Source organism: Gigantopelta aegis, chromosome 3 (assembly GCF_016097555.1).
Source record: "Gigantopelta aegis isolate Gae_Host chromosome 3, Gae_host_genome, whole genome shotgun sequence".
Lineage (NCBI taxonomy): Eukaryota > Metazoa > Mollusca > Gastropoda > Neomphalida > Peltospiridae > Gigantopelta > Gigantopelta aegis.
The window spans coordinates 1367556-1394684 of NC_054701.1; the positions used below are offsets into that span (position 1 = coordinate 1367556).

Consider the following 27129-nt stretch of genomic DNA (forward strand, 5'->3'; position numbering starts at 1 on the left):
GGTTTGTGAAGGCAAATCACCGAATGACGACAACTCCACCGAAGAATTCGAAGATGAAGACTGTTGTATTATGGGTAAGTTTTACATCTTGTAGTTCTTTTATATTTCTTAAACATTTGTGTCTCCTTCAATACTGATGATTTCATTTCTATGTCAGTGTTTTATTTTAACAATGAATACTAATTTTGTGTTGTTTGTTCGTGTAATAGACTTGCTTGCTATTTTATTGTCCTATACAGGATGCCTGTTAGGTGTGGCTATTTTATTGTCCTATACAGGATGCCTGTTAGGTGTGGCTATTTTATTGTCCTATACAGGATGCCTGTTAGGTGTGGCTATTTTATTGTCCTATACAGGATGCCTGTTAGGTGTGGCTATTTTATTGTCCTATACAGGATGCCTGTTAGGTGTGGCTATTTTATTGTCCTATACAGGATGCCTGTTAGGTGTGGCTATTTTATTGTCCTATACAGGATGCCTGTTAGGTGTGGCTATTTTATTGTCCTATACAGGATGCCTGTTAGGTGTGGCTATTTTATTGTCCTATACAGGATGCCTGTTAGGTGTGGCTATTTTATTGTCCTATACAGGATGCCTGTTAGGTGTGGCTATTTTATTGTCCTATACAGGATGCCTGTTAGGTGTGGCTATTTTATTGTCCTATACAGGATGCCTGTTAGGTGTGGCTATTTTATTGTCCTATACAGGATGCCTGTTAGGTGTGGCTATTTTATTGTCCTATACAGGATGCCTGTTAGGTGTGGCTATTTTATTGTCCTATACAGGATGCCTGTTAGGTGTGGCTATTTTATTGTCCTATACAGGATGCCTGTTAGGTGTGGCTATTTTATTGTCCTATACAGGATGCCTGTTAGGTGTGGCTATTTTATTGTCCTATACAGGATGCCTGTTAGGTGTGGCTATTTTATTGTCCTATACAGGATGCCTGTTAGGTGTGGCTATTTTATTGTCCTATACAGGATGCCTGTTAGGTGTGGCTATTTTATTGTCCTATACAGGATGCCTGTTAGGTGTGGCTATTTTATTGTCCTATACAGGATGCCTGTTAGGTGTGGCTATTTTATTGTCCTATACAGGATGCCTGTTAGGTGTGGCTATTTTATTGTCCTATACAGGATGCCTGTTAGGTGTGGCTATTTTATTGTCCTATACAGGATGCCTGTTAGGTGTGGCTATTTTATTGTCCTATACAGGATGCCTGTTAGGTGTGGCTATTTTATTGTCCTATACAGGATGCCTGTTAGGTGTGGCTATTTTATTGTCCTATACAGGATGCCTGTTAGGTGTGGCTATTTTATTGTCCTATACAGGATGCCTGTTAGGTGTGGCTATTTTATTGTCCTATACAGGATGCCTGTTAGGTGTGGCTATTTTATTGTCCTATACAGGATGCCTGTTAGGTGTGGCTATTTTATTGTCCTATACAGGATGCCTGTTAGGTGTGGCTGTAGTCTGCCCTTCACAATCTTCCTCAATTAATTGCTGTTCCATAAAATAAGTAAGTAAAATCTGTTATTGTTTTTTTCAAGTCAGATAATACCATAGTGTAAAGTACATGCAGAGGAAGAATGGAAAACTTTAACAACAACAAAAATGGCAAAAAATAGAAAATAAAAACAAAACCCACTAACAACTACAGTGTGAAAAAAGTAAAAATAAGAAACAATGTGAATAACCATTAAAATAATAGCAATGTTTTCTTCAAACATCTTTTGGGTATGAATAACATACTTACCTATACCTCAGATTCTGGTAACATGGTATTTGTTGGAGAGGTCATTAAAATAAAATTTAGTGGGAATGAATATGAACAAAAATAATCAAACAAAAACAAAAAGAACCATGCATACATAAAATAAACCCCTCCAAACTCACTAAATGTTGTTGTTTGATGATGATAAAGTTGAAGCTCATCCATCACTAAATGTTGTTGTTTGATGATGATAAAGTTGAAGCTCATCCATCACTAAATGTTGTTGTTTGATGATGATAAAGTTGAAGGTCATCCATCCCGAAATCAAATAAAAGGCTGACATGAAGGGCTTTGGATTCGTTAAAATAACAGTTGTTTTGTAGCGTTAGAGTTTGGTCTCATTTAATCAAAGTTTTTTATGTCTTTGCCGATCCATATCTTCCTGATGATCAGTCTTTAAGGTAAACTGGCCAGTTGATGTTTCTATGGCGACCCTGTCACAGAATGAGCCACCACAACAGATAAGAATGTTATTATCACTGAATCACTGAGCATTAAACAGGTTTTAAATAAAATCATTTCTCACTACACTTCTAGTCTTTGAGCAAAAGCTTCAGTGACATTTCCATACAAGGTTGGTGCTACATTTTGTACAATTTATAAATGTTGCACTCAGCATATAAGGAACTTAAGATATTCGATGGTATTTATTCAAATGTTGTTACTGTTGAGAAACATTGAGAAAATAATTTATGCTGAGTTCTCAATGATTTCGGGGAAGGGACGTAACCCAGTGGTAAGTCGCTCACCTGGTGTGTAAGCAAACTGAGATCAATCCCCACTGGAGGCCCATTGGGCTATTTCTTATTGCAGTGAATGTTCCACAACTGGTACATTTACTCTCCTGTCTGTAGGATGGTGTATATAGAAGATCCCTTGCTGCTGATTGAAAAGAGTAGCCATTGTGTGGACAAAGCGGGTATCATATCTTATTATCTGTGGGATGGTGTATATAGAAGACCCCTTGCTGCTGATTGAAAAGAGTAGCCATTGTGTGGACAAAGCGGGTATCATATGTTATTATCTGTGGGATGGTGTATATAGAAGATCCCTTGCTGCTGATTGAAAAAAGTAGCCATTGTGTGGACAAAGCGGGTATCATATCTTATTATCTGTGGGATGGTGTATATAGAAGACCCCTTGCTGCTGATTGAAAAGAGTAGCCATTGTGTGGACAAAGTGGGTATCATATCTTATTATCTGTGGGATGGTGTATACAGAAGACCCCTTGCTGTTACTTGAAAAGAGTAGCCATTGTGTAGACAAAGTGGGTATCATATCTTATTATCTGTGGGATGGTGTGTATAGAAGATCCCTTGCTGCTGATTGAAAAGAGTAGCCATTGTGTGGACAAAGTGGATATCATATCTTATTATCTGTGGGATGGTGTATATAGAAGAACCCTTGCTGCTGATTGAAAAGAGTAGCCATTGTGTGGACAAAGCGGGTATCATATCTTATTATCTGTGGGATGGTGTATATAGAAGATCCCTTGCTGCTGGTTGAAAAGAGTAGCCATTGTGTGGACAAAGCGGGTATCATATCTTATTATCTGTGGGATGGTGTATATAGAAGATCCCTTGCTGCTGATTGAAAAGAGTAGCCATTGTGTAGACAAAGCGGGTATCATATCTTATTATCTGTGGGATGGCGTATATAGAAGATCCCTTGCTGCTGGTTGAAAAGAGTAGCCATTGTGTGGACAAAGCTGGTATCATATCTTATTATCTGTGGGATGGTGTATATAGAAGATCCCTTGCTGCTGATAGAAAAGAGTAGCCATTGTGTGGACAAAGCGGATATCATATCTTATTATCTGTGGGATGGTGTATACAGAAGATCCCTTGCTGCTGATAGAAAAGAGTAGCCATTGTATGGACAAAGCGGGTATCATATCTCATTATCTGTGGGATGGTGTATACAGAAGATCCCTTGCTGCTGATTGAAAAGAGTAGCCATTGTGTGGACAAAGTGGATATCATATCTTATTATCTGTGGGATGGTGTATACAGAAGATCCCTTGCTGCTGATTGAAAAGAGTAGCCATTGTATGGACAAAGCGGGTATCATATCTCATTATCTGTGGGATGGTGTATACAGAAGATCCCTTGCTGCTGATAGAAAAGAGTAGCCATTGTATGGACAAAGCGGGTATCATATCTCATTATCTGTGGGATGGTGTATACAGAAGATCCCTTGCTGCTGATTGAAAAAGGTAGCCATTGTGTGGACAAAGCGGATATCATATCTTATTATCTGTGGGATGGTGTATACAGAAGACCCTTTGCTGCTGATTGGAAAGAGTAGCCATTGTGTGGACAAAGCGGGTATCATATCTTATTATCTGTGGGATGGTGTATATAGAAGACCCCTTGCTGCTGATTGAAAAGAGTAGCCATTGTGTGGACAAAGCGGGTATCATATCTTATTATCTGTGGGATGGTGTATATAGAAGACCCCTTGCTGCTGATTGAAAAGAGTAGCCATTGTGTGGACAAAGCGGGTATCATATCTTATTATCTGTGGGATGGTGTATATAGAAGACCCCTTGCTGCTGATTGAAAACTGTAGCCATTGTGTGGACAATGCAGGTATCATATCTTATTATCTGTGGGATGGTGTATACAGAAGATCCCTTGCTGCTGATTGAAAAGAGTAGCCATTGTGTGGACAAAGTGGATATCATATCTTATTATCTGTGGGATGGTGTATACAGAAGACCCTTTGCTGCTGATTGAAAAGAGTAGCCATTGTGTGGACAAAGCGGGTATCATATCTTATTATCTGTGGGATGGTGTATATAGAAGATCCCTTGCTGCTGATTGAAAAAAGTAGCCATTGTGTGGACAAAGCGGATATCATATCTTATTATCTGTGGGACGATGTATATAGAAGATCCCTTGCTGCTGATTGAAAACAGTAGCCATTGTGTGGACAAAGCGGGTATCATATCTTATTATCTGTGGGATGGTGTATATAGAAGATCCCTTGCTGCTGATTGAAAAAGGTAGCCATTGTGTGGACAAAGTGGGTATCATATCTTATTATCTGTGGGATGGTGTATATAGAAGATCCCTTGCTGAAGACTGAAAAGAGTACCCATTGTGTGGCCAAAGCGGATATCATATCTTATTATCTGTGGGATGGTGTATATAGAATATCCCTTGCTGCTGATTGAAAAGAGTAGCCATTGTGTGGACAAAGTTGGTATCATATCTTATTATCTGTGGGATGGTGTATATAGAAGATCCCTTGCTGCTGATTGAAAAGAGTAGCCATTGTGTGGACAAAGCTGGTATCATATCTTATTATCTGTGGGATGGTGTATATAGAAGATCCCTTGCTGCTGATTGAAAAGAGTAGCCATTGTGTGGACAAAGCGGATATCATATCTTATTATCTGTGGGATGATGTATATAGAATATCCCTTGCTGCTGATTGAAAAGTGTAGCCATTGTGTGGACAAAGCGGGTATCATATCTCATTATCTGTGGGATGGTGTATATAGAAGATCCCTTGCTGCTGATAGAAAAGAGTAGCCATTGTGTGGACAAAGCTGGTATCATATCTCATTATCTGTCGGATGGTGTATATAGAAGATATCTTTCTGCTGATTGAAAAGAGTAGCCATTGTGTGGACAAAGCTGATATCATATCTCATTATCTGTGGGATGGTGTATACAGAAGATCCCTTGCTGCTGATTGAAAAGAGTAGCCATTGTGTGGACAAAGCGGGTATCATATATTATTATCTGTGGGATGGTGTATACAGAAGATCCCTTGCTGCTGATTGAAAAGAGTAGCCATTGTGTGGACAAAGTGGATATCATATCTTATTATCTGTGGGATGGTGTATACAGAAGACCCTTTGCTGCTGATTGAAAAGAGTAGCCATTGTGTGGACAAAGCGGGTATCGTATCTTATTATCTGTGGGATGGTTTATATAGAAGATCTCTTGCTGCTGATTGAAAAGAGTAGCCATTGTGTGGACAAAGCGGGTATCATATCTCATTATCTGTGGGATGGTGTATATAGAAGACCCCTTGCTGCTATTTGAAAAGAGTAGCCATTGTGTGGACAAAGCTGGTATCATATCTTATTATCTGTGGGATGGTGTATATAGAAGACCCCTTGCTGCTATTTGAAAAGAGTAGCCATTGTGTGGACAAAGCTGGTATCATATCTTATTATCTGTGGGATGGTGTATATAGAAGATCCCTTACTGCTGATTGAAAAAGGTAGCCATTGTGTGGACAAAGCGGGTATCATATCTTATTATCTGTGGGATGGTGTATATAGAAGATCCCTTGCTGAAGACTGAAAAGAGTAGCCATTGTGTGGACAAAGCGGATATCATAGCTTATTATCTGTGGGATGATGTATATAGAAGATCCCTTGCTGCTGATTGAAAAGAGTAGCCATTGTGTGGACAAAGCGGGTATCATATCTTATTATCTGTGGGATGGTGTATATAGAAGATCCCTTGCTGAAGACTGAAAAGAGTAGCCATTGTGTGGACAAAGCGGATATCATATCTTATTATCTGTGGGATGGTGTATATAGAACATCCCTTGCTGCTGATTGAAAAAGGTAGCCATTGTGTGGACAAAGCGGATATCATATCTCATTATCTGTGGGATGGTGTATATAGAAGACCCCTTGCTGTTATTTGAAAAGAGTAGCCATTGTGTGGATAAAGCGGGTATCATATCTCATAATCTGCGTGGTCCGTAACATATTATGTCAAGCACAATATAGCCGTAAATAAAACTGTTTTGAGTGCATTGTTAAATAAAACATTTCTTCCTTCCTTCAGTCATTTCATATCAGTTTAACTTATTTTTATGCTTATATCGAACTACGGTTCAGGCACGCTGTCCTGGGCACACACCTCAGCTATCTGGGATCTCTATCCAGGACAGCGGGTTAGTGGGTAGTTGTTAGGTGTGAACGGAAATGTTGTTTATGTCACAATGATGTTGTTGGTAATGAATATCACTTTCTATTTAAATGCTATTTTTTCCGAAATGAAAAGATGCAAGTACATACCAAAATATTACTATATAAGACCAAATGCTATTAAATATCATGATCTATTCTGTAGCACGAATATTACTTTATTAAATAATACTTTTTTTAGATAACATTATGAGAACATTTATGCCCCCCACATTAATTTTGTATTATTATATTATATATGTAGAACTGCTGTATCATTATATTGCACATACTGTAACTATGTGTTCATATCATGTATCACTTGTTATGTGATCTGAGTGTAAATAAAGATGTGTTCTGTTAGTGAGAAACTTGTGCAGTAATCTTACACCTTCCCACTAAGTCATTAGAATTTGATCTGCATGGCAGCCAGTACCGGGATGTGAACCCAGTACCTACTTGTCACATGGTAACATTATTGTTTTAATTTTACAAATAAGCAGTGAGTACTTGGTCCCATGGTTATAAACTGTTTAGAGGCTAGACAAATTGTATGCATATGTGATGTCATTATCTGAAGATATTTTCAATAATAACAAACAACTTAACAATAATTTGATGTAAATGTCCACAGATCTTTATTGCCATAATACATACTAATAAACCCATGTAGAGAACAGGCCCATATATAATGTAACCAGAGTACCGCCCTCTAGGGTGAACCGTAGCAGGACAGCCTTCCAATATGGCATGTATAAGTGGGTAACTAATGGTGAGTATCTACCTACAATGGTACCAAACATAACAGCACCCAAGCTACTCCCTAGGGGAAACCAAAGCAGAGTATAGCATATACATGCATCACACAAAGGACCGTAGAACCCACTCAAATATACCACCCATGTGCATTTGAACCCGAAACACCAAAGGTACACCGTAGCAAGTTTCAGCCCCCTAGGGTACAACCATAGCAGAGCACATAAAAGCACTGCCTTGGGTACTCAGTAAAAATGAGAAAAGCACCAGCTTTGCAGGGTAACATCTTTCTGAAACTAACCAGTATACAATGAACAAACAAGCTACTGCCCTCAAAATATTCATGCAAATCAACTGCACCTTTAAAAAGTAATACTATATTTATGTATTGATTAGCCCATATTTGTTTACGCATTACCATGGGCACACATGACCCAATGTCGTCTCCATTCAATATCATCATATCAGGGTTCCCACTTACATTTAACTCCTGAAACATAATGAAGATCCGGTAAACCCAAAACAGGCCTCAAATTCCCAAATTGTGAACAAACCTGTCTCCACGCATTCTCACCTGTCGTTCGGGTGCTGCTGGCCGTCGCTACTACTGCGACAGAATCTGATATTTGCATTACAGGGGCGACATCCTGCTGAGTGGCATCCTGTGATTGTTCCGGAGCGCCTGCGCGCCCTGCCGATCCTATGCCAGCGTTCCCCCCTTTTCCCATTCTGCGTGTGTGACGACTCAACTTTGTCGTACTGCTCCCTACTGGTGGCATAATAAAGAAGAGTTAATTTTACTTTAGAAAAGAAAACAACAGAAATAATATAAAACAATTACTAGTTTTAAAAAACGGTAAGAAAAACTTTTTCAATAACATGCCTGGCTATGACGTAGCACAAGGTGAAAGAGAGAGAAAAAAGGGGAAGTAACTCGGCAAGCATGCACAGCACTGTGGTCTCACAGCACACATAAAAATACTAAAATAAACCAGTTTAATACTAACATATTAGACTTCATTAAAATGTTATGTCTAGACTCTAAACATTTATAAGCACAGTAGACATGGCATAAAACCCCCACTTTTTAAAATGTTTGCTTAAAGAGAGAAAACATTTCAGAATTGTATTATTGTTAGTGATAAATTAACTTACTTATTGTTAGTGGTAACTTAGTTATTGTTAGTGATAACTTACTTATTGTTAGTGATAACTTACTTATTGTTAGTGATAACTTACTTATTGTTAGTGATAAGTGGAATTGATTGTTCATAGACATGACCTTATGTCAGCCCATATGTGGAATTGATTGTTCTTATACATGACCTTATGTCAGCCCATATGTGGAATTGATTGTTCTTATACATGACCTTATGTCAGCCCATATGTGGAATTGATTGTTCTTATTCATGACCTTATGTCAGCTCTTATGTGGAATTGATTGTTCTTATTCATGACCTTATGTCAGCTCATATGTGGAATTGATTGTTCTTATTCATGACCTTATGTCAGCTCATATGTGGAATTGATTGTTCTTATTCATGACCTTATGTCAGCTCATATGTGGAATTGATTGTTCTTATTCATGACCTTATGTCAGCTCTTATGTGGAATTGATTGTTCTTATTCATGACCTTATGTCAGCCCATATGTGGAATTGATTGTTCTTATTCATGACCTTATGTCAGCCCATATGTGGAATTGATTGTTCTTATTCATGACCTTATGTCAGCCCATATGTGGAATTGATTGTTCTTAATCATGACCTTATGTCAGCTCGTATGTGGAATTGATTGTTCTTATGCATGACCTTATGTCAGCCTGTATGTGGAATCGAATGCTCTTATACATGACCTTATGTCAGTCCATATGTGGAATAGATTATTCTTGTACATGACCTTATGCCAGTCCAAATGTGAAATTGATTGTTCTTATACATAACCTTATATCAGCCCATCTGTGGAATTGATTGTTCTTATTCATGACCTTATGTCAGCCTGTATGTGGAATCGATTGTTCTTACATGACCTGACTTCTGTGTTCTATGACATAATAACAAACCTTTCAGTGACTGTGTAAAGCCCCAGACACCATCGTGACCAATACACCAAGGTTGTCAATGTCATCAGGATATAAAGTCTTACTGGAAAGGAATGTTTGTTTAGTAACACCCCAGCCCATTTTACACCAGTGCTATACATTGACTGCTAACATCCACACAGCAGCAAGGTATTGTTTGTATGCACTTTCCTGCAGACAGGACAGCACATACCATGGATGTAGAAACATTCAACAGAGATCAAACCTCTAGCTGATTGCACTTCAGGCGAGCTTTTATTATATGCCAGTCTATGGGTTGTATGATGGGGTATGGCATTGTCTGTCCATACGTCTGTCCACACACTTTTATTATATGCCAGTCTATGGGTTGTATGATGGGGTATGGCATTGTCTGTCCATACGTCTGTCCACACACTTTTATTATATGCCAGTCTATGGGTTGTATGATGGGGTATGGCATTGTCTGTTCATACGTCTGTCCACACACTTTTATTATATGCCAGTCTATGGGTTGTATGATGGGGTATGGCATTGTCTGTCCATACGTCTGTCCACACTTTTATTATATGCCAGTCTATGGGTTGTATGATGGGGTATGGCATTGTCTGTCCATACGTCTGTCCACACACTTTTATTATATGCCAGTCTATGGGTTGTATGATGGGGTATGGCATTGTCTGTCCATACGTCTGTCCACACACTTTTATTATATGCCAGTCTATGGGTTGTATGATGGGGTATGGCATTGTCTGTCCATACGTCTGTCCACACACTTTTATTATATGCCAGTCTATGGGTTGTATGATGGGGTATGGCATTGTCTGTCCATACGTCTGTCCACACACTTTTATTATATGCCAGTCTATGGGTTGTATGATGGGGTATGGCATTGTCTGTCCATACGTCTGTCCACACACTTTTATTATATGCCAGTCTATGGGTTGTATGATGGGGTATGGCATTGTCTGTCCATACGTCTGTCCACACACTTTTATTATATGCCAGTCTATGGTTGTATGATGGGGTATGGCATTGTCTGTCCATACGTCTGTCCACACACTTTTATTATATGCCAGTCTATGGGTTGTATGATGGGGTATGGCATTGTCTGTCCATACGTCTGTCCACACACTTTTCATTACCAGAGCATATCTTCCTTATCAATTCATTTAAAATCATCAAACCTTACATGCAAGTACATCTTGGGATGGCGTACCACAACTAAGTCACTGTGACTGACTTTTAGTGGGCATATCATGTACCTGACCAGTACTCTTATTTCATATGTCATCATTGAAAGAGTGTCAAATATCAGTCTATTGTCCCATGCTATTGGGCGATTTTGCTGCTTTCTGACCAGTGAGAAAATATCACAGTCTTTGTTGTGTTGTCCTATGCTATTGGGCATTGTAAGTATGAAATAGGGCATGCATTAATTTACTTATCTACTTCTAAATAGGTGCTGGTTGTTATTGTTTCTTGGGGGTTTGTGTGCTTTTTGTGTGTTTTTCTTTTTAGAAACGACTCTTTTAGCAATTTCTTTCAACTGAATAAACAGTACTTTGGTTTTTTAAAAATCATAAAACTTGTAATGTGTAGAATGGTTTTGATAGTCTCCATGTTTTGAACATAAAGAAACATTTAAGGGGAGAATAATATAAATATTGGGTACTAAAGAAAATAACAAAACTGATTCTGGCTATTATTAAATTTGTGTGATAATATTCTCATTTGTGGCTCGATCTAGATCACTGAAGCTTATGACCAGTGAAAATTATTTCACGTGGGACATAAACCTGATAATAACTGACAAGTGGTTTATTATCCTCTGTATGTGTTATCACTAAGTGAAACACTACATTTCCACGTGCAAATGAGTAGAATGTGCAGATGAAAGGAATTCATCAACATTTATTGGTTAGCCTTTAATGATCATGCGACCAAATTGAAAATGTCATATTTCTTGTATTAGTGGAAATCATTGTAAGTCGATTAGTGCGACAGATAACGTGTTTTTGGTGGCTGCTTCTTCAAAGTGACCGATAAGCCAGATGTTTTGTCATATACTGTTGAGCTTTGTTGTTCACTGTTGAGCTTTGCTTGTGCACTATTGATTATCTGAGGAGGTCAACAAAGCCAAGCAGTCGACAGACACGCCCTACTTTTTACAGGTATCGCAATATACAACATGAAAATTAACACACATGGATTTTTAAAAATGGTGTGATGAATGATGTAAGTGTTTGACATGTGGTTGTACAGGTGGAGTACACACCTGGATGTGTTCGGGAAGCGTAACGTGCAGTCATGAAGTTAACTCATTCTGAATTCTGCAAAACTGAACAAAATTATGAGGTACGTACTCCATATCTGGAAAACTGAAAAACTATCGTATAGCTTATATTTATGAATGTAAAATTAGTGGTCTAACTTAATTCAAGTTGTTTACTTTATAAAAAAATAATTAATTTGCATAGACCTGATGTCCTATATGTTTAAAAAGAAATAATGTAGACAATATCTATTTTGAACAGATAGAATAATTTTATAGTTGCAGTTTTATGTAGCAGATCATGCTTTACTGACAGAATCAAAATAAGAGAAAAAGAAAACAATGTCGGTTTAACCACGCCTCAGCCCATTGAAAACTACGGCTGTTTGTGCCAAAGTTATTTGACATAATAATGTTGTTTCGGCTGATGTGTGGTCAGTCTACGATTGATCCCCGTTAGTGGGTCCATTGAGCTATTTCTCGTTCCAGCCAGTGGACCACGGCCGGTATATTAAAGGCATGGTATGTGCTATTCTGTCTGTGGATGGTGCATTTATAAAAGATTTCTTGCTACTAATGGAACAGTGAATCGGGTTTCCTCTCTATGACTATATGTCTAAATTATCAAATGGTGATGATGATGATGAATAAATGAATGTGCTCTAGTGGTGTTGTTAAACAATACCAACTTTAACTTTAATACTGGTCTAGAGAGACAGAGAGAGGAAACATACTGCTCACACGTAGGCTACTCCTACCACATTTTCACTCATTCATTCACTTATGTTTGTGCTTATATCCAATTAAGGTTCAAGCATGCTGTCTTGGGCACATACCTCAGCTGTCTTGGCCGTTTGTCCAGGACAGTGGGTTAGTAGTTAGTGGGAGAGAAGTTGGTGTAATAGTCTTACTAATAGTGTACACTGACTTGTTAAAACTCACTCTGGGTGGGAGCTGACATCGGGGTGCGAACCCGGTACTAGCTTACATCAGATGGTTTGACCACGGCACCACCAAGGCCGGTACCTACCAAGTAGCAGCAAGGGATCTTTTATATGCAGTTTCTCACAGACATGATCATTGATATACTGGTCATTGTTCGGGATGGGAAAAACTTAGGACGAGTGCCCTACCCCTGAGCTACACCCCACTCTCCTGTAGTGCACATCAGTATGATGTTTCAAAATTAACTTAAATAAACCACCCCAAAAATGGCAGATAATTGTGCAAAAGACAGATGTATGTATGATTATCTCAAGAGACAGATGTATGTATGATTATCTCAAGAGACAGATGTATGTGTGATTATCTCAAGACACAGATGTATGTGTGATTATCTCAAGAGACTGATGTATATATGATTATCTCAAGAGACTGATGTATGTATGATTATCTCAAGAGACAAATGTATGTATGATTATCTCAAGAGACAGATGTATGTATGATTATCTCAAGAGACAGATGTATGTATGATTATCTCAAGAGACTGATCTATGTATGATTATCTCAAGAGACAGATGTATGTGTGATTATCTCAAGAGACAGATGTATGTGTGATTATCTCAAGAGACTGATGTATGTGTGATTATCTCAAGAGACAGATGTATGTATGATTATCTCAAGAGACAGATGTATGTGTGATTATCTCAAGAGACAGATGTATGTGTGATTATCTCAAGACACAGATGTATATATGATTATCTCAAGAGACTGATGTATGTATGATTATCTCAAGAGACAAATGTATGTGTGATTATCTCAAGAGACAGATGTATGTATGATTATCTCAAGAGACAGATGTATGTATGATTATCTCAAGAAACTGATGTATGTGTGATTATCTCAAGAGACAGATGTATGTGTGATTATCTCAAGAGACAGATGTATGTGTGATTATCTCAAGAGACTGATGTATGTGTGATTATCTCAAGAGACAGATGTATGTATGATTATCTCAAGAGACAGATGTATGTATGATTATCTCAAGAAACAGATGTATATATGATTATCTCAAGAGACAGATGTATATATGATTATCTCAAGAGACAGATGTATGTGTGATTATCTCAAGACACAGATGTATGTGTGATTATCTCAAGAGACAGATGTATGTATGATTATCTCAAGAGACAGATGTATGTATGATTATCTCAAGAAACTGATGTATGTGTGATTATCTCAAGAGACAGATGTATGTGTGATTATCTCAAGAGACAGATGTATGTGTGATTATCTCAAGAGACAGATGTATGTGTGATTATCTCAAGAGACAGATGTATGTGTGATTATCTCAAGAGACAGATGTATGTATGATTATCTCAAGAAACAGATGTATGTGTGTTTATCTCAAGAGACAGATGTATATATGATTATCTCAAGAGACAGATGTATATATGATTATCTCAAGAGACAGATGTATATATGATTATCTCAAGAGACAGATGTATGTGTGATTATCTCAAGAGACAGATATATGTGTGATTATCTCAAGACACAGATGTATGTGTGATTATCTCAAGACACAGATGTATGTATGATTATCTCAAGAGACAGATGTATGTATGATTATCTCAAGAAACAGATGTATGTGTGATTATCTCAAGAGACAGATGTATGTATGATTATCTCAAGAGACAGATGTATGTATGATTATCTCAAGAGACAGATGTACGTATGTATGATTATCTCAAGAGACAGATGTATGTTTGATTATCCCAAGAGACAGATGTATGTGTGATTATCTCAAGACACAGATGTATGTATGATTATCTCAAGAGACAGATGTATGTGTGATTATCTCAAGACACAGATGTATGTATGATTATCTCAAGAGACAGATGTATGTGTGATTATCTCAAGAGACAGATGTATGTATGATTATCTCAAGACACAGATGTATATATGTTTATCTCAAGAGACAGATGTATGTGTTTATCTCAAGAGACAGATGTATATATGTTTATCTCAAGACACAGATGTATGTATGATTATCTCAAGAGACAGATGTATGTATGATTATCTCAAGACAGATGTATGTGTGTTTATCTCAAGAAACAGATGTATGTATGATTATCTCAAGAGACAGATGTATGTATGATTATCTCAAGAAACAGATGTACGTATGTATGATTATCTCAAGACACAGATGTATGTATGATTATCTCAAGACACAGATGTATGTATGATTATCTCAAGAGACATATGTATGTATGATTATGTCAAGACACAGATGTATGTGTGTTTATCTCAAGAGACAGATGTATGTATGATTATCTCAAGAGACAGATGTATGTATGATTATCTCAAGAAACAGATGTACGTATGTATGATTATGATGTATGTATGATTATCTCAAGACACAGATATATGTGTGATTATCTCAAGACACAGATGTATGTGTGTTTATCTCAAGAGACAGATGTATGTGTGATTATCTCAAGAAACAGATGTATGTGTGATTATCTCAAGAAACAGATGTATGTATGATTATCTCAGGACACAGATGTATGTGTGATTATCTCAAGAGACAGATGTATGTGTGATTATCTCAAGAAACAGATGTATGTGTGATTATCTCAAGACACAGATGTATGTATGATTATCTCAAGACACAGATGTATGTGTGATTATCTCAAGAGACAGATGTATGTGTGATTATCTCAAGACACAGATGTATGTGTGATTATCTCATCTGCTATTTAGCTCGTGATTCACATATCCACTAAATAAGACTCATGGAGGCTGTAGATTTCAAAATAGTAGGCGGGACTGTTAACATGAGAAGCTTTTCTGTTTTCCTTTTTAAATTATTACTGGGAAATAATAAAAAAGGTATTTGATCACTTGTTCCTGTCACTCTTCATAATTTGTCTATGAATATTTGATGAGATTTGTGTCTGCGTTTGTCAGTGGTTTAATTGATTATCAGCGTGGTGTGCCATAAACATAAATACTTTACTGGGCCTACACTTGGTTACTTTATACATCTACACTATATCTTTCATAGGGTGTTGTTTGCTTTAATACCTGTCAAGAGTGTTTTCAGTTAAAACACACAAATAGTTTAATCTGTGGCAGTAATGATCACTATAAAATATATACATAACTGGCAGTTTTAGATGCTGTTCGGTCCCTTCATCATATATTAATATCTGGTCAGATTGTATGCATTGTTTTGTCAGTGACATGTGGATGAAGATTTCTTGGGGTTTACAGGATTATAGTACAGTCCTGTCTCTGATTAATATTAACAAAACAAACTGTTAATACCTGTACATTATACTTGTACATGGCAAACTGTTAATACCTGTACATTATACTTGTACACAACAAACTGTTAATACCTGTACATTATACTTGTACATGGCAGACTGTTAATACCTGTACATTATACTTGTACATGGCAGACTGTTAATACCTGTACATTATACTTGTACATGGCAGACTGTTAATACCTGTACATTATACTTGTACATGGCAAACTGTTAATACCTGTACATTATACTTGCACATGGCAAACTGTTAATACCTGTACATTATACTTGTACACAACAAACTGTTAATACCTGTACATTATACTTGTACATGGCAGACTGTTAATACCTGTACATTATACTTGTACATGGCAGACTGTTAATACCTGTACATTATACTTGTACATGGCAGACTGTTAATACCTGTACATTATACTTGTACATGGCAAACTGTTAATACCTGTACATTATACTTGTACATGGCAAACTGTTAATACCTGTACATTATACTTGTACACAACAAACTGTTAATACCTGTACATTATACTTGTACATGGCAGACTGTTAATACCTGTACATTATACTTGTACATGGCAGACTGTTAATACCTGTACATTATACTTGTACATGGCAGACTGTTAATACCTGTACATTATACTTGTACACAACAAACTGTTAATACCTGTACATTATACTTGTACACAACAAACTGTTAATACCTGTACATTATACTTGTACACAACAAACTGTTAATACCTGTACATTATACTTGTACACGGCAAACTGTTAATACCTGTACATTATACTTGTACATGGCAGACTGTTAATACCTGTACATTATACTTGTACACAACAAACTGTTAATACCTGTACATTATACTTGTACATGGCAAACTGTTAATACCTGTACATTATACTTGTACATGGCAAACTGTTAATACCTGTACATTATACTTGTACACAACAAACTGTTAATACCTGTACATTATACTTGTACATGGCAAACTGTTAATACCTGTACATTATACTTGTACATGGCAGACTGTTAATACCTGTACATTATACTTGTACACAACAAACTGTTAATACCTGTACATTATACTTGTACACAACATACTGTTAATACCTGTACATTATACTTGTACACAACAAACTGTTAATACCTGTACATTATACTTGTACACAACAAACTGTTAATACCTGTACATTATACTTGTACACAACAAACTGTTAATACCTGTACATTATACTTGTACATGGCAAACTGTTAATACCTGTACATTATACTTGTACACAACAAACTGTTAATACCTGTACATTATACTTGTACATGGCAAACTGTTAATACCTGTACATTATACTTGTACACAACAAACTGTTAATACCTGTACATTATACTTGTACATGGCAGACTGTTAATACCTGTACATTATACTTGTACATGGCAGACTGTTAATACCTGTACATTATACTTGTACATGGCAAACTGTTAATACCTGTACATTATACTTGTACATGGCAAACTGTTAATACCTGTACATTATACTTGTACATGGCAAACTGTTAATACCTGTACATTATACTTGTACACAACAAACTGTTAATACCTGTACATTATACTTGTACATGGCAGACTGTTAATACCTGTACATTATACTTGTACATGGCAGACTGTTAATACCTGTACATTATACTTGTACATGGCAGACTGTTAATACCTGTACATTATACTTGTACACAACAAACTGTTAATACCTATACATTATACTTGTACACAACAAACTGTTAATACCTGTACATTATACTTGTACACGGCAAATTCAAAGTTAAACTTTGTTTTGTTTAACGAGACCACTAGATCACATTAATTTATTAATCATCGGCTACTGGATGTCAAACATTTGGTAATTCTGAAACATAGTCATCCGAGGAAACCCGCTACAATTTTTCTAATGCAGGAAGGGATCTTTTAGTTTTATATGCAATTTTCCACAGACAGGAAAGCACATACCACAGCCTTTGACCAGTCGTGGTGCACTAGTTGGTATGAGGAAAACCCAGTTGAATGGATCCATCTAGGTGGTTCAATCGTGCAACACAAGCACCTATAGCGAGCACTCAACCCACTGAGCTAAATCCTGCCCTCGTCTATTGTATGCCTTATGTAACACAATACCCTCACATTAAAGGAACAGATAGCTAACTAATTTCTCCTGACATTAAAGGAACGACGATGGCCAGCGGAAGTCAGTCCAGAAATCTCCGAACTAATTCTCGTGACATTAAAGGAACAGTGATGGGCCAGCAGTGGTCAGTCTATAGTTCATATATGAACTTTGTGGACGGTGCGAGATGACCGCGTACGACTGTGTTGACGGACAGATCCGGCCTCAACCGACCAATGTCGCTGCATAACCCGCATACCTTCCTCGTGCCAGTAGTGTTTAAAAGAAGAGCCAGCAAGCTCTATCGAGTCTTTTCTCAACCACGAAAAGCTCCGGCCAACGACAATCCAAGAATCAGCTACTTTGACTTTGTTGACCCAGCCGGTCGTTATACTTTCTGACGAAAGTAAAACTGAACCATCCGACGATAACGTGAGGCAGATGCAGTTCCTGTGAACATTTTATCCCGAACCACGATCATCCTATCAGTTAACTCTGTGACGAGAACCCAGAGAAGAACTGAACTATACCTTGTGAAATGTAACTTATAACCTATTAAAATCTTCCTTAACTTGATCGATCTTCCGAGTTTATCAACCGTTGTACGAGTGTTTCACAACGCGCGCTCGTACAGCGACGACTATAAAAGAGTACTACCACTATACGAATCATCAGAGTGTCACTAACCATACGACTGGTGTGGCACACTTAACCAAGCCATGTAATGGCTACGTTTTTACATCATATATGTCTCTCTAATTCAGAGAACATTTTGTTTTTAATACCATCAAATATCCAAGGAATGTGTTAACAAAACCCTGTAATGGCTACATTTTCACCTCAAATATGTCTCTCTAATTCAGAGATCATTTTGTTTTAAACACTGAAGTGATCTCTAAAACATGAATAACAAATCTCAACATGATACGGAACAAAACATTCCCTACCTGTGATTTCCCTACCTGTGATATCCCTACCTGTGATATCCCTACCTGTGATTTCCCTACCTGTCATTTACCCTACCTGTGATTTTCCCTACCTGTGATTTCCCAACCTGTGATATCCCTACCTGTGATTTCCCAACCTGTGATATCCCTACCTGTGATTTCCCCTACCTGTGATTTCCCTACCTGTGATTTCCCAACCTGTGATATCCCTACCTGTCATTTACCCTACCTGTGATTTTCCCTACCTGTGATATCGCTACCTGTGATTTACCTTACCTGTGATTTCCCTACCTGTGATTTACCTTATTTGTGATTTACCATACCTGTGATTTCCCTACTTGTGATTTACCCTACTTGTGATTTCCCTACCTGTAATTTCCCTAACTGTGATATCCTTACCTGTGATTTACCCTACCTGTAATTTACCTTATTTGTGATTTACCCTACCTGTGATTTCCCTACTTGTGATTTACCCTATTTGTGATTTCCCTACTTGTAATTTCCCTCACTGTGATATCCTTACCTGTGATTTACTCTACCTGTAATTTTCCTACCTGTGATATCCCTACTGGTCATTTTCCCTATCTGTGATATCCCTATCTGTGATTTCCCTACATGTGGTATCCCTCCCTGTGATTTCCCTACCTGTGATTTCCCTACCTTTGATTTCCCAACCTGTAATATCCCTACCTGTGATTTACCCTACCTGTGATTTTCCCTACCTGTGGTTTCCCTACCTGTGATTTCCCTACCTGTGATTTTCCCTACCTGTGGTTTCCCTACCTGTGATTTCCCTACTTGTGATTTCTCTACCTGTAATTTCCCTAACTGTGATATCCTTACCTGTGATTTACCTTACCTGTGAGTTACCATACCTGTAATATTCCTACCTGTGATTTCCCTACCTGTGATTTCCCTACCTGTGATTTTCCCTACCTGTGATTTACCTACCTGTGATTTACCCTACCTGTGATTTCCTTCTAGATTTGAAGTAGAAACCAGTGTTTGAGTTCTCACACTGAGATGAAAGCTAATACTCCTGCCAAATACAACAAGGGATAATTTATATACACTTTCCCACAGACAGGACAGCACATATCATAGTTTTTAATGTACCAATAATAGAGTACAGGTTTTAATTGATGAAATTACATTAACACTTTTTAAAATGATTTGACTTTAGCCAGAGATAAAGACTAATGCTAAATATATCAAATGATTGCCATTTTTTCTGAACATACAAATGACAATGCCCCCAAAAATATAAAGAAAGAAAATCAATGAATCTTCATATACGAACACAATTAGCCCAATATTACTTACTCCACCATGAAGACCATATATTAGATTTCCAAGCTAATTGAAGATTTAATGATGTTTTTCTCAAGGTTGGAGTTAATGAAATCACCATTTTTATGCAGTGTTGTTAGCAGTGAGAGAGATGGAGAATGTATGACAAAGTGTTTTAAATGGTTAAAATAACACAGCCCTTTCAGCACTGTTTTAAATAGTTGGCAAAGTAAACCCATAACAGTGGATTGTTAAAACAACACAGCCCTTTCAGCACTGTTTTAAATAGTTGGCAAAGTAAACCCATGACAATGGATGGTTAAAACAACACAGCCCTTTCAGCACTGTTTTAAATAGTTGCCTTAGTAAACCCATGATAGTGGATGGTTGAAACAACACAGCCCTTTCAGCACTGTTTTAAATAGTTGGCTTAGTAAACCCATTACAGTGGATGGTTAAAACAACACAGCCCTTTCAGCACTGTTTTAAATAGTTGGCTTAGTAAACCCATGACTGTAGATGGTTGAAACAACACAGCCTTTTCAGCACTGTTTTAAATAGTTGGCTGAGTAAACCCATGACAGTGGATGGTTAAAACAACACAGCCCTTTCAGCACTGTTTTAAATAGTTGGCTTAGTAAACCCATGACTGTGGATGGTTGAAACAACACAGCCCTTTCAGCACTGTTTTAAATAGTTGGCACAGTAAACCCATGACAGTGGATTGTTAAAACAACACAGCCCTTTCAGCACTGTTTTAAATGGTTGGCTGAGTAAACCCATGACAGTGGATGGTTAAAACAACACAGCCCTTTCAGCACTGTTTTAAATAGTTGGCTTAGTAAACCCATGACTGTGGATGGTTGAAACAACACAGCCCTTTCAGCACTGTTTTAAATAGTTGGCACAGTAAACCCATGACAGTGGATTGTTAAAACAACACAGCCCTTTCAGCACTATTTTAAATGGTTGGCTGAGTAAACCCATGACAGTGGATGGTTAAAACAACACAACCCTTTCAGCACTGTCTTAGTAAACCCATGACAGTGGATGGTTAAAACAACACATCCCTTTCAGCACTGTTTTAAATAGTTGGCTTAGTACACCCATGACAGTGGATGGTTAAAACAGCACAGTTTGTTGATGACGTGACAAGATGGCGGTTTGGACAACAAAAATTCGGTGGTGCAAAATACTTCATTTGTTATGATAAATTAAAACGTAAGTCAGCTATTTACATATTGAGAAAGCAGAAACAGTTTGTGTATGCCTCTGTATTATCGTGGATGCAACATACTATGCGAAGAGGTAGTAAACCAGGGAAGCAGTCAGGTAGCCGACGATCGTCCGCAGTGTCAACAATGGCGGCCGCGACACAGAACAAAGACCCCACCCAACGTATGACTGGGTTGGCACAGGTAAATACAATGCACATGAATCTTCCAGCCAGCACATTGACTACCGGACAAATAACTAACCCTTCGTGCACATTTCAAACACAACAACCACAACAGCCACCTTCGCTATGTTCATTTTCTGGAATTCCATCCACCGGCGAAATGTCAACAGGACTGACACAACAAACATCTGCGTCACCACCACCTTGGGTTCTAAACCTGTACGACCAAATTGCACGCCTTACATCAACCACAACTGAGATATACAGACGAACTGATAAGCTCGAAGCAATGAATTCCAAAATATGCACAATAGAAAGCTCTTTGGAAAGTATTAGAAACAGTCTGGTTGCTACAAACGAACGAGTTAATAAAGTCGAACAAAGCTGTCAATTCATAAGCAACTCATTTGAAAGCGAAAGCAATGAATTAAAACAATCAGTTAACGAATTAAAAACCACACTGAAAACTGCTAGTAGTGATATTTTCTACTTATCCCAAGACCTTTACGACACACAGTCTGAAAATCATCGCCTTTCTGATGAGATTCTTTACCTGCAAACAAGGTCTATGCGCTTTAACCTGATATTCTCCGGAATCCCTGATCAAGGCCATACAGAAAATACTGAAGAAGTTCTGCAGGAATTTTTAAAGAAAGAACTTGATATTCCTGATGCAATTCCCATCCAAGTCACACACAGACTCGGGCCATATCGTGAATCCCATGGAAAACCACGATCAATTGTTGCACATTTTCAACACCTCAAAGACAAGGATAAAATTAAAAATGCAGCCAAAAAACTAGCAGGTAAACCCTATGGTATCAATGACCAGTACCCACGAGAAATTGCGGAAAGGCGTAAAGAATTGTACCCTGTATACAGGGAAGCCAGGAGAAATAACAAAAAAGCTTTCCTGAAAGTGGATAGACTCTTTATAGAAGGGAGAGAATACTTCCCAGAAGATGGCTACACCCAACCCTCTGAACACCATAATTACCCAAGACACCAAGTTCCAAACAGAAGCAGCAACAGCAGTGGCCCTTCCAGAAAAAGATACAGAATAACAACTCCCACCCATGTTCCAGTGTTTGAGGATATGAACAGATTTGCCCCTCTGAATGCTATGTCTTCCAGTTAGGGATGTCATGGAGCCATAAACTGTGTCCCCCATCTCAAAACTGTCTCAAATATCACCCCCAGCCAGCACTGTATAAGCAATGGACCAAACCATTCCATATCAGGAAACACTAACTCCAATGCAATGTACAGAGATATATATAATAAAAATATTTTCCATGACAGGACATTACCTTTATGTATATGTGGTAAAACACATTCTACTGGTTCACTTTGTGATGTTACCAACCCTACACAAGCTAGTAATATTATAAGTAATATTAACTCACCTTGTTTCAATTTTGGCAACACAGACTTAAAAGACAATACATGTTTGACTTACAGTAGTAATACTGACTTGCTGTCAGATGACATACATGTAAGTACAAATGATACACCAAGTTTTAGTGGTTTTTACAATGTTGGTTCATTTGACAGAAATACCTACCTACAAGGTAAGAATGGCACTAGCAGTAATAAAATCTTACCACATGATACTATATTGACATGTGATATACATGCACCATATTCCAATAGCTTCTACAATGTTTGTTTACATGATAGAAATCCTGATCTACATAATGGTATAATTGGTATTAGAAACATAGACTCTCTATATGAAAATATAAATATATGTACACATGACATACCAATATTACCTTGTCTGAAAGATTTTGACAATGTTGATTTATATGATATGAATTCTGACCAATATGAGGTTACTACATGTAAAAGTAATACAGATTTACCATGTAGCAGCATATGTACACATGACATACCATGTTTCAATACTTTTAGCTATGATTTATGTGATAGAAGCACTAACTTAACAGGTGAGCATGTTCACAGTCCCACAATACCTTATGATATATTATCTAATATTGATGTAGCCTGTGACAGTGGTAATTTAAGTAATGTTGCTATAGCAAATAACTTACCTTGTGATTCACCTGATAGCATGAGCCATGTTACTGCTGATAGTATTAGTACAGTTGAGACACCTCTCAAAAAAGTTCACAATACTAACCCACCCAGTAATTGTAATAGTAGCAACAACCCACTCTGTGATAATAATTCAAATGAATATGTTGAACAACCCTATATTTCAAGTGTATATTTACCCTCGGCTGATACTCTGTCTACAAATATTAGCTCACCTTGTGGTGGTACTACAAATGTATACTTACCTCCTGCTAGTACTACAGATGTTAGCATACCTTGTGATAATATTTCAAATGTACATCCACCTGCAGTTAATGATATGTTAACACATGTTGACCCACTCTGTGATAGTATCTCAAATGTATACTTAACTGCAATGAATAATTTGCTTACAAATTATATTAGCTCATCTTGTTGTAGTACTACAAATGTATATTTATCTCCTGTTAGAACCAAACATGTTGATATACCTTGTGATAGTACATCAAATACTGATCCACATTATGATAATACTACTACAAATGTACATATAGTTCCTATTAGCACCACAGATGTTAGCCCACCCTACTATTCAAATGTATATTTACATGTAAATCCATTTAATAATATACCTATAAATGTCAACCCACCGTGTGTCAGTACTACAAATGTATATTTACCTTCTGTTATTACCCCAAATGCTGATATGTTTTGTGATAGTATATCAAATATTGACCCATGTTATATCAATACCATAAATGTACATACGGTTCCTATTAGCACCACAAATGTTAACCCACCCTGTATGAGCACCGTCAAAACTGATCAACCTTATGTAGCTGGGGAAATATACCAAAACAAGCCCAATCCACTGACTTCTTGTGACAGTTGTGAAAATACTCAATTATCTGTTATTAGTATTAATGTGTGTGGTCTGAGAAGTAAACTAAAAATCCCTGAATTTGTAGAATTTATATCTAAGTATGATATCCTTTGTTTTACTGAAACAAAAACAGATCAAACAGACTGCATGTCAACATTATTACCTGGCTATACCTTCCTTCTGAATAACAGGGAAAAAAGATTAAATTCATCAGGTGGAATAGCCATTGGTATAAAAAATGAATTGTCTTCTACTATAGATTTCAATATCACAAATAATTCTGAATATGTGTCTTGGTTTAGCATTCCCACGGAAATTACAGGTCTTCACGGAAAACTAACCATCGGTGTTGTATACATTCCTCCTATTGGATCCCCATACTATAAAGAAAATATTTTTGACATTATTGAAAGTGAACTTATTGAACACATAGAAGAACATAGCCCACTTTTACTACTAGGTGATTTTAATGCTAGAACAAATTGTTTCCCAGATTACACTGTAATTGATACTGACATTGACATACTAAACAACATGGAAAATTATATGTTAGATTTTTTTAATGACATATACAAATTAGAATCATATAATATTCCCATAGAAAGAGCAAGTCAAGATATTGGCAAAGTAAACAGTCATGGTATTAAACTATTAAATATATGTAAGTCACACAATTTATATATAATAAATGGCAGATTAGGACATGATAAAAACATAGGAAAATTGACTTGTAAAGATAGCAGTGTTGTTGAGTATGCCATTGGCAACCATCATTTATTAAAAATAGCTAAACATTTTGATGTATGTGAGTTTGACCCACTTTTTTCAGATGTACATTGTGCTTTAATACTTAGCTTAAATGTTGATAAACATGCTAACGATAATGATACTTCTAATTGTATGACATATTCAGCTAACAAAAAGCCAAGTAAATGGAAACCTGAAAAATCAACAGAATTTAAAAATAAAATTAACCAGGACTCACTCGAAATCATATCCACAATGCTTGATAATCAGTCTGTTGACATTCAAACACGTGTCGATACTGCAACACAGGCTATGAAAAAACTATTTTTAGATGCGGCTGAATCGACTCTAGGTCATGCACGATCTTGCACGATCAAGCGACGTGTAAAACTCAAAGGTAACCAATCGCTGTTCGGTAAGACACACAGTTGTCGAATTCTACGCGGAAAATATCATGAGGCCAAACAAACGTATAACTCAAGAATAACTTTAGAAAATAAACAAAGATTAATTAATGCAAGTAAAACGTATAAAAAGTCCTTGCTGAAAGAACATTCCGTCCAAAGATTTAATATTGAAAAACAAATGCGACAATTGAGGACAAACGACCCAAAAGCTTTTTACAAACTACTTAAACGACCTAACGAAGATAATAACTTACCACCGTTAGATGTTTTCTATAATTTTTTCCAAACTCTAAACAAAGGCGAATCGGACGATAACGAAACAAAAATAAACTTTAATAACATAGACTCAGATAGTGAAAATGTTTTAAACAGTAGAATTGAAGAAAATGAAATATTAAATGCTATAAAACAACTGAAAAACGGTAAGGCACCTGGAATCGACAATATCATTAATGAATACATTAAAACAACTGCCGGCATAATACTACCAATCTATATTAAACTGTTTAACATAATCTTCGACAATAGTGTTTTTCCCAATGAATGGTTGACTGGATTAATTAAACCCATTTTTAAAAATAAAGGAAATCTTTCGTTACCAGAAAATTATAGACCAATAACATTGCTCTGTTGCATCTCTAAACTGTTCACCACAATTTTAAATAACCGATTAAATGCTTTTATTGAAGAAAATAATATACTGAATGAATCTCAGACTGCTTTCCGAAAAGGCTACTCTACTACCGACCATCTGTTTAATATACATTCTCTGATAGAAATTTTAAAGACAAGAAAAAGGAAATTATTTTGTGCTTTTGTAGATTTCCAAAAAGCTTTTGATCTTATTTCTAGAACTTGCCTATGGCAGAAACTGTTAGAAAATAATATTAATGGAAAATTCTTTAAAATAATTTATCAAATGTATCAAGGAATAAAGTCATGTATTTGTACAAAAACCGAAACCTCTGAGCTATTTCCATGCAACATCGGTGTCCGACAAGGAGAAAATTTGTCGCCTGTCCTGTTTTCCCTGTATTTAAATGATCTAGATAATTACTTAAAAAGCCAAAATTGTACTGGGGTATCCCTGGATAGAGATGAAACGTTCGATAAAACAGCTCTTTACTTTTTATGTTTATTATATGCTGACGATACTGCGCTTCTCGCATCAAACGCCTCTGACTTACAACAATCCCTAA

At 36.9% G+C, this 27129-nt stretch overlaps 1 protein-coding gene and 1 long non-coding RNA gene across 8 annotated transcripts in view; one reads left to right on the forward strand and one right to left on the reverse strand.

Annotated features, from left to right (window-relative positions):
- LOC121367349 (trichohyalin-like) overlaps positions 1-27129 on the forward strand; it is a 198101-nt gene that overhangs the window by 63967 nt on the left and 107005 nt on the right. The window lies entirely within an intron of this gene.
- LOC121367350 lies at positions 1694-8211 on the reverse strand. The gene is made up of 2 exons (XR_005957368.1): positions 8044-8211; positions 1694-2208 (listed from the first exon to the last, which is right to left on the reverse strand). It is a non-coding gene; the product is annotated as an uncharacterized LOC121367350 (long non-coding RNA).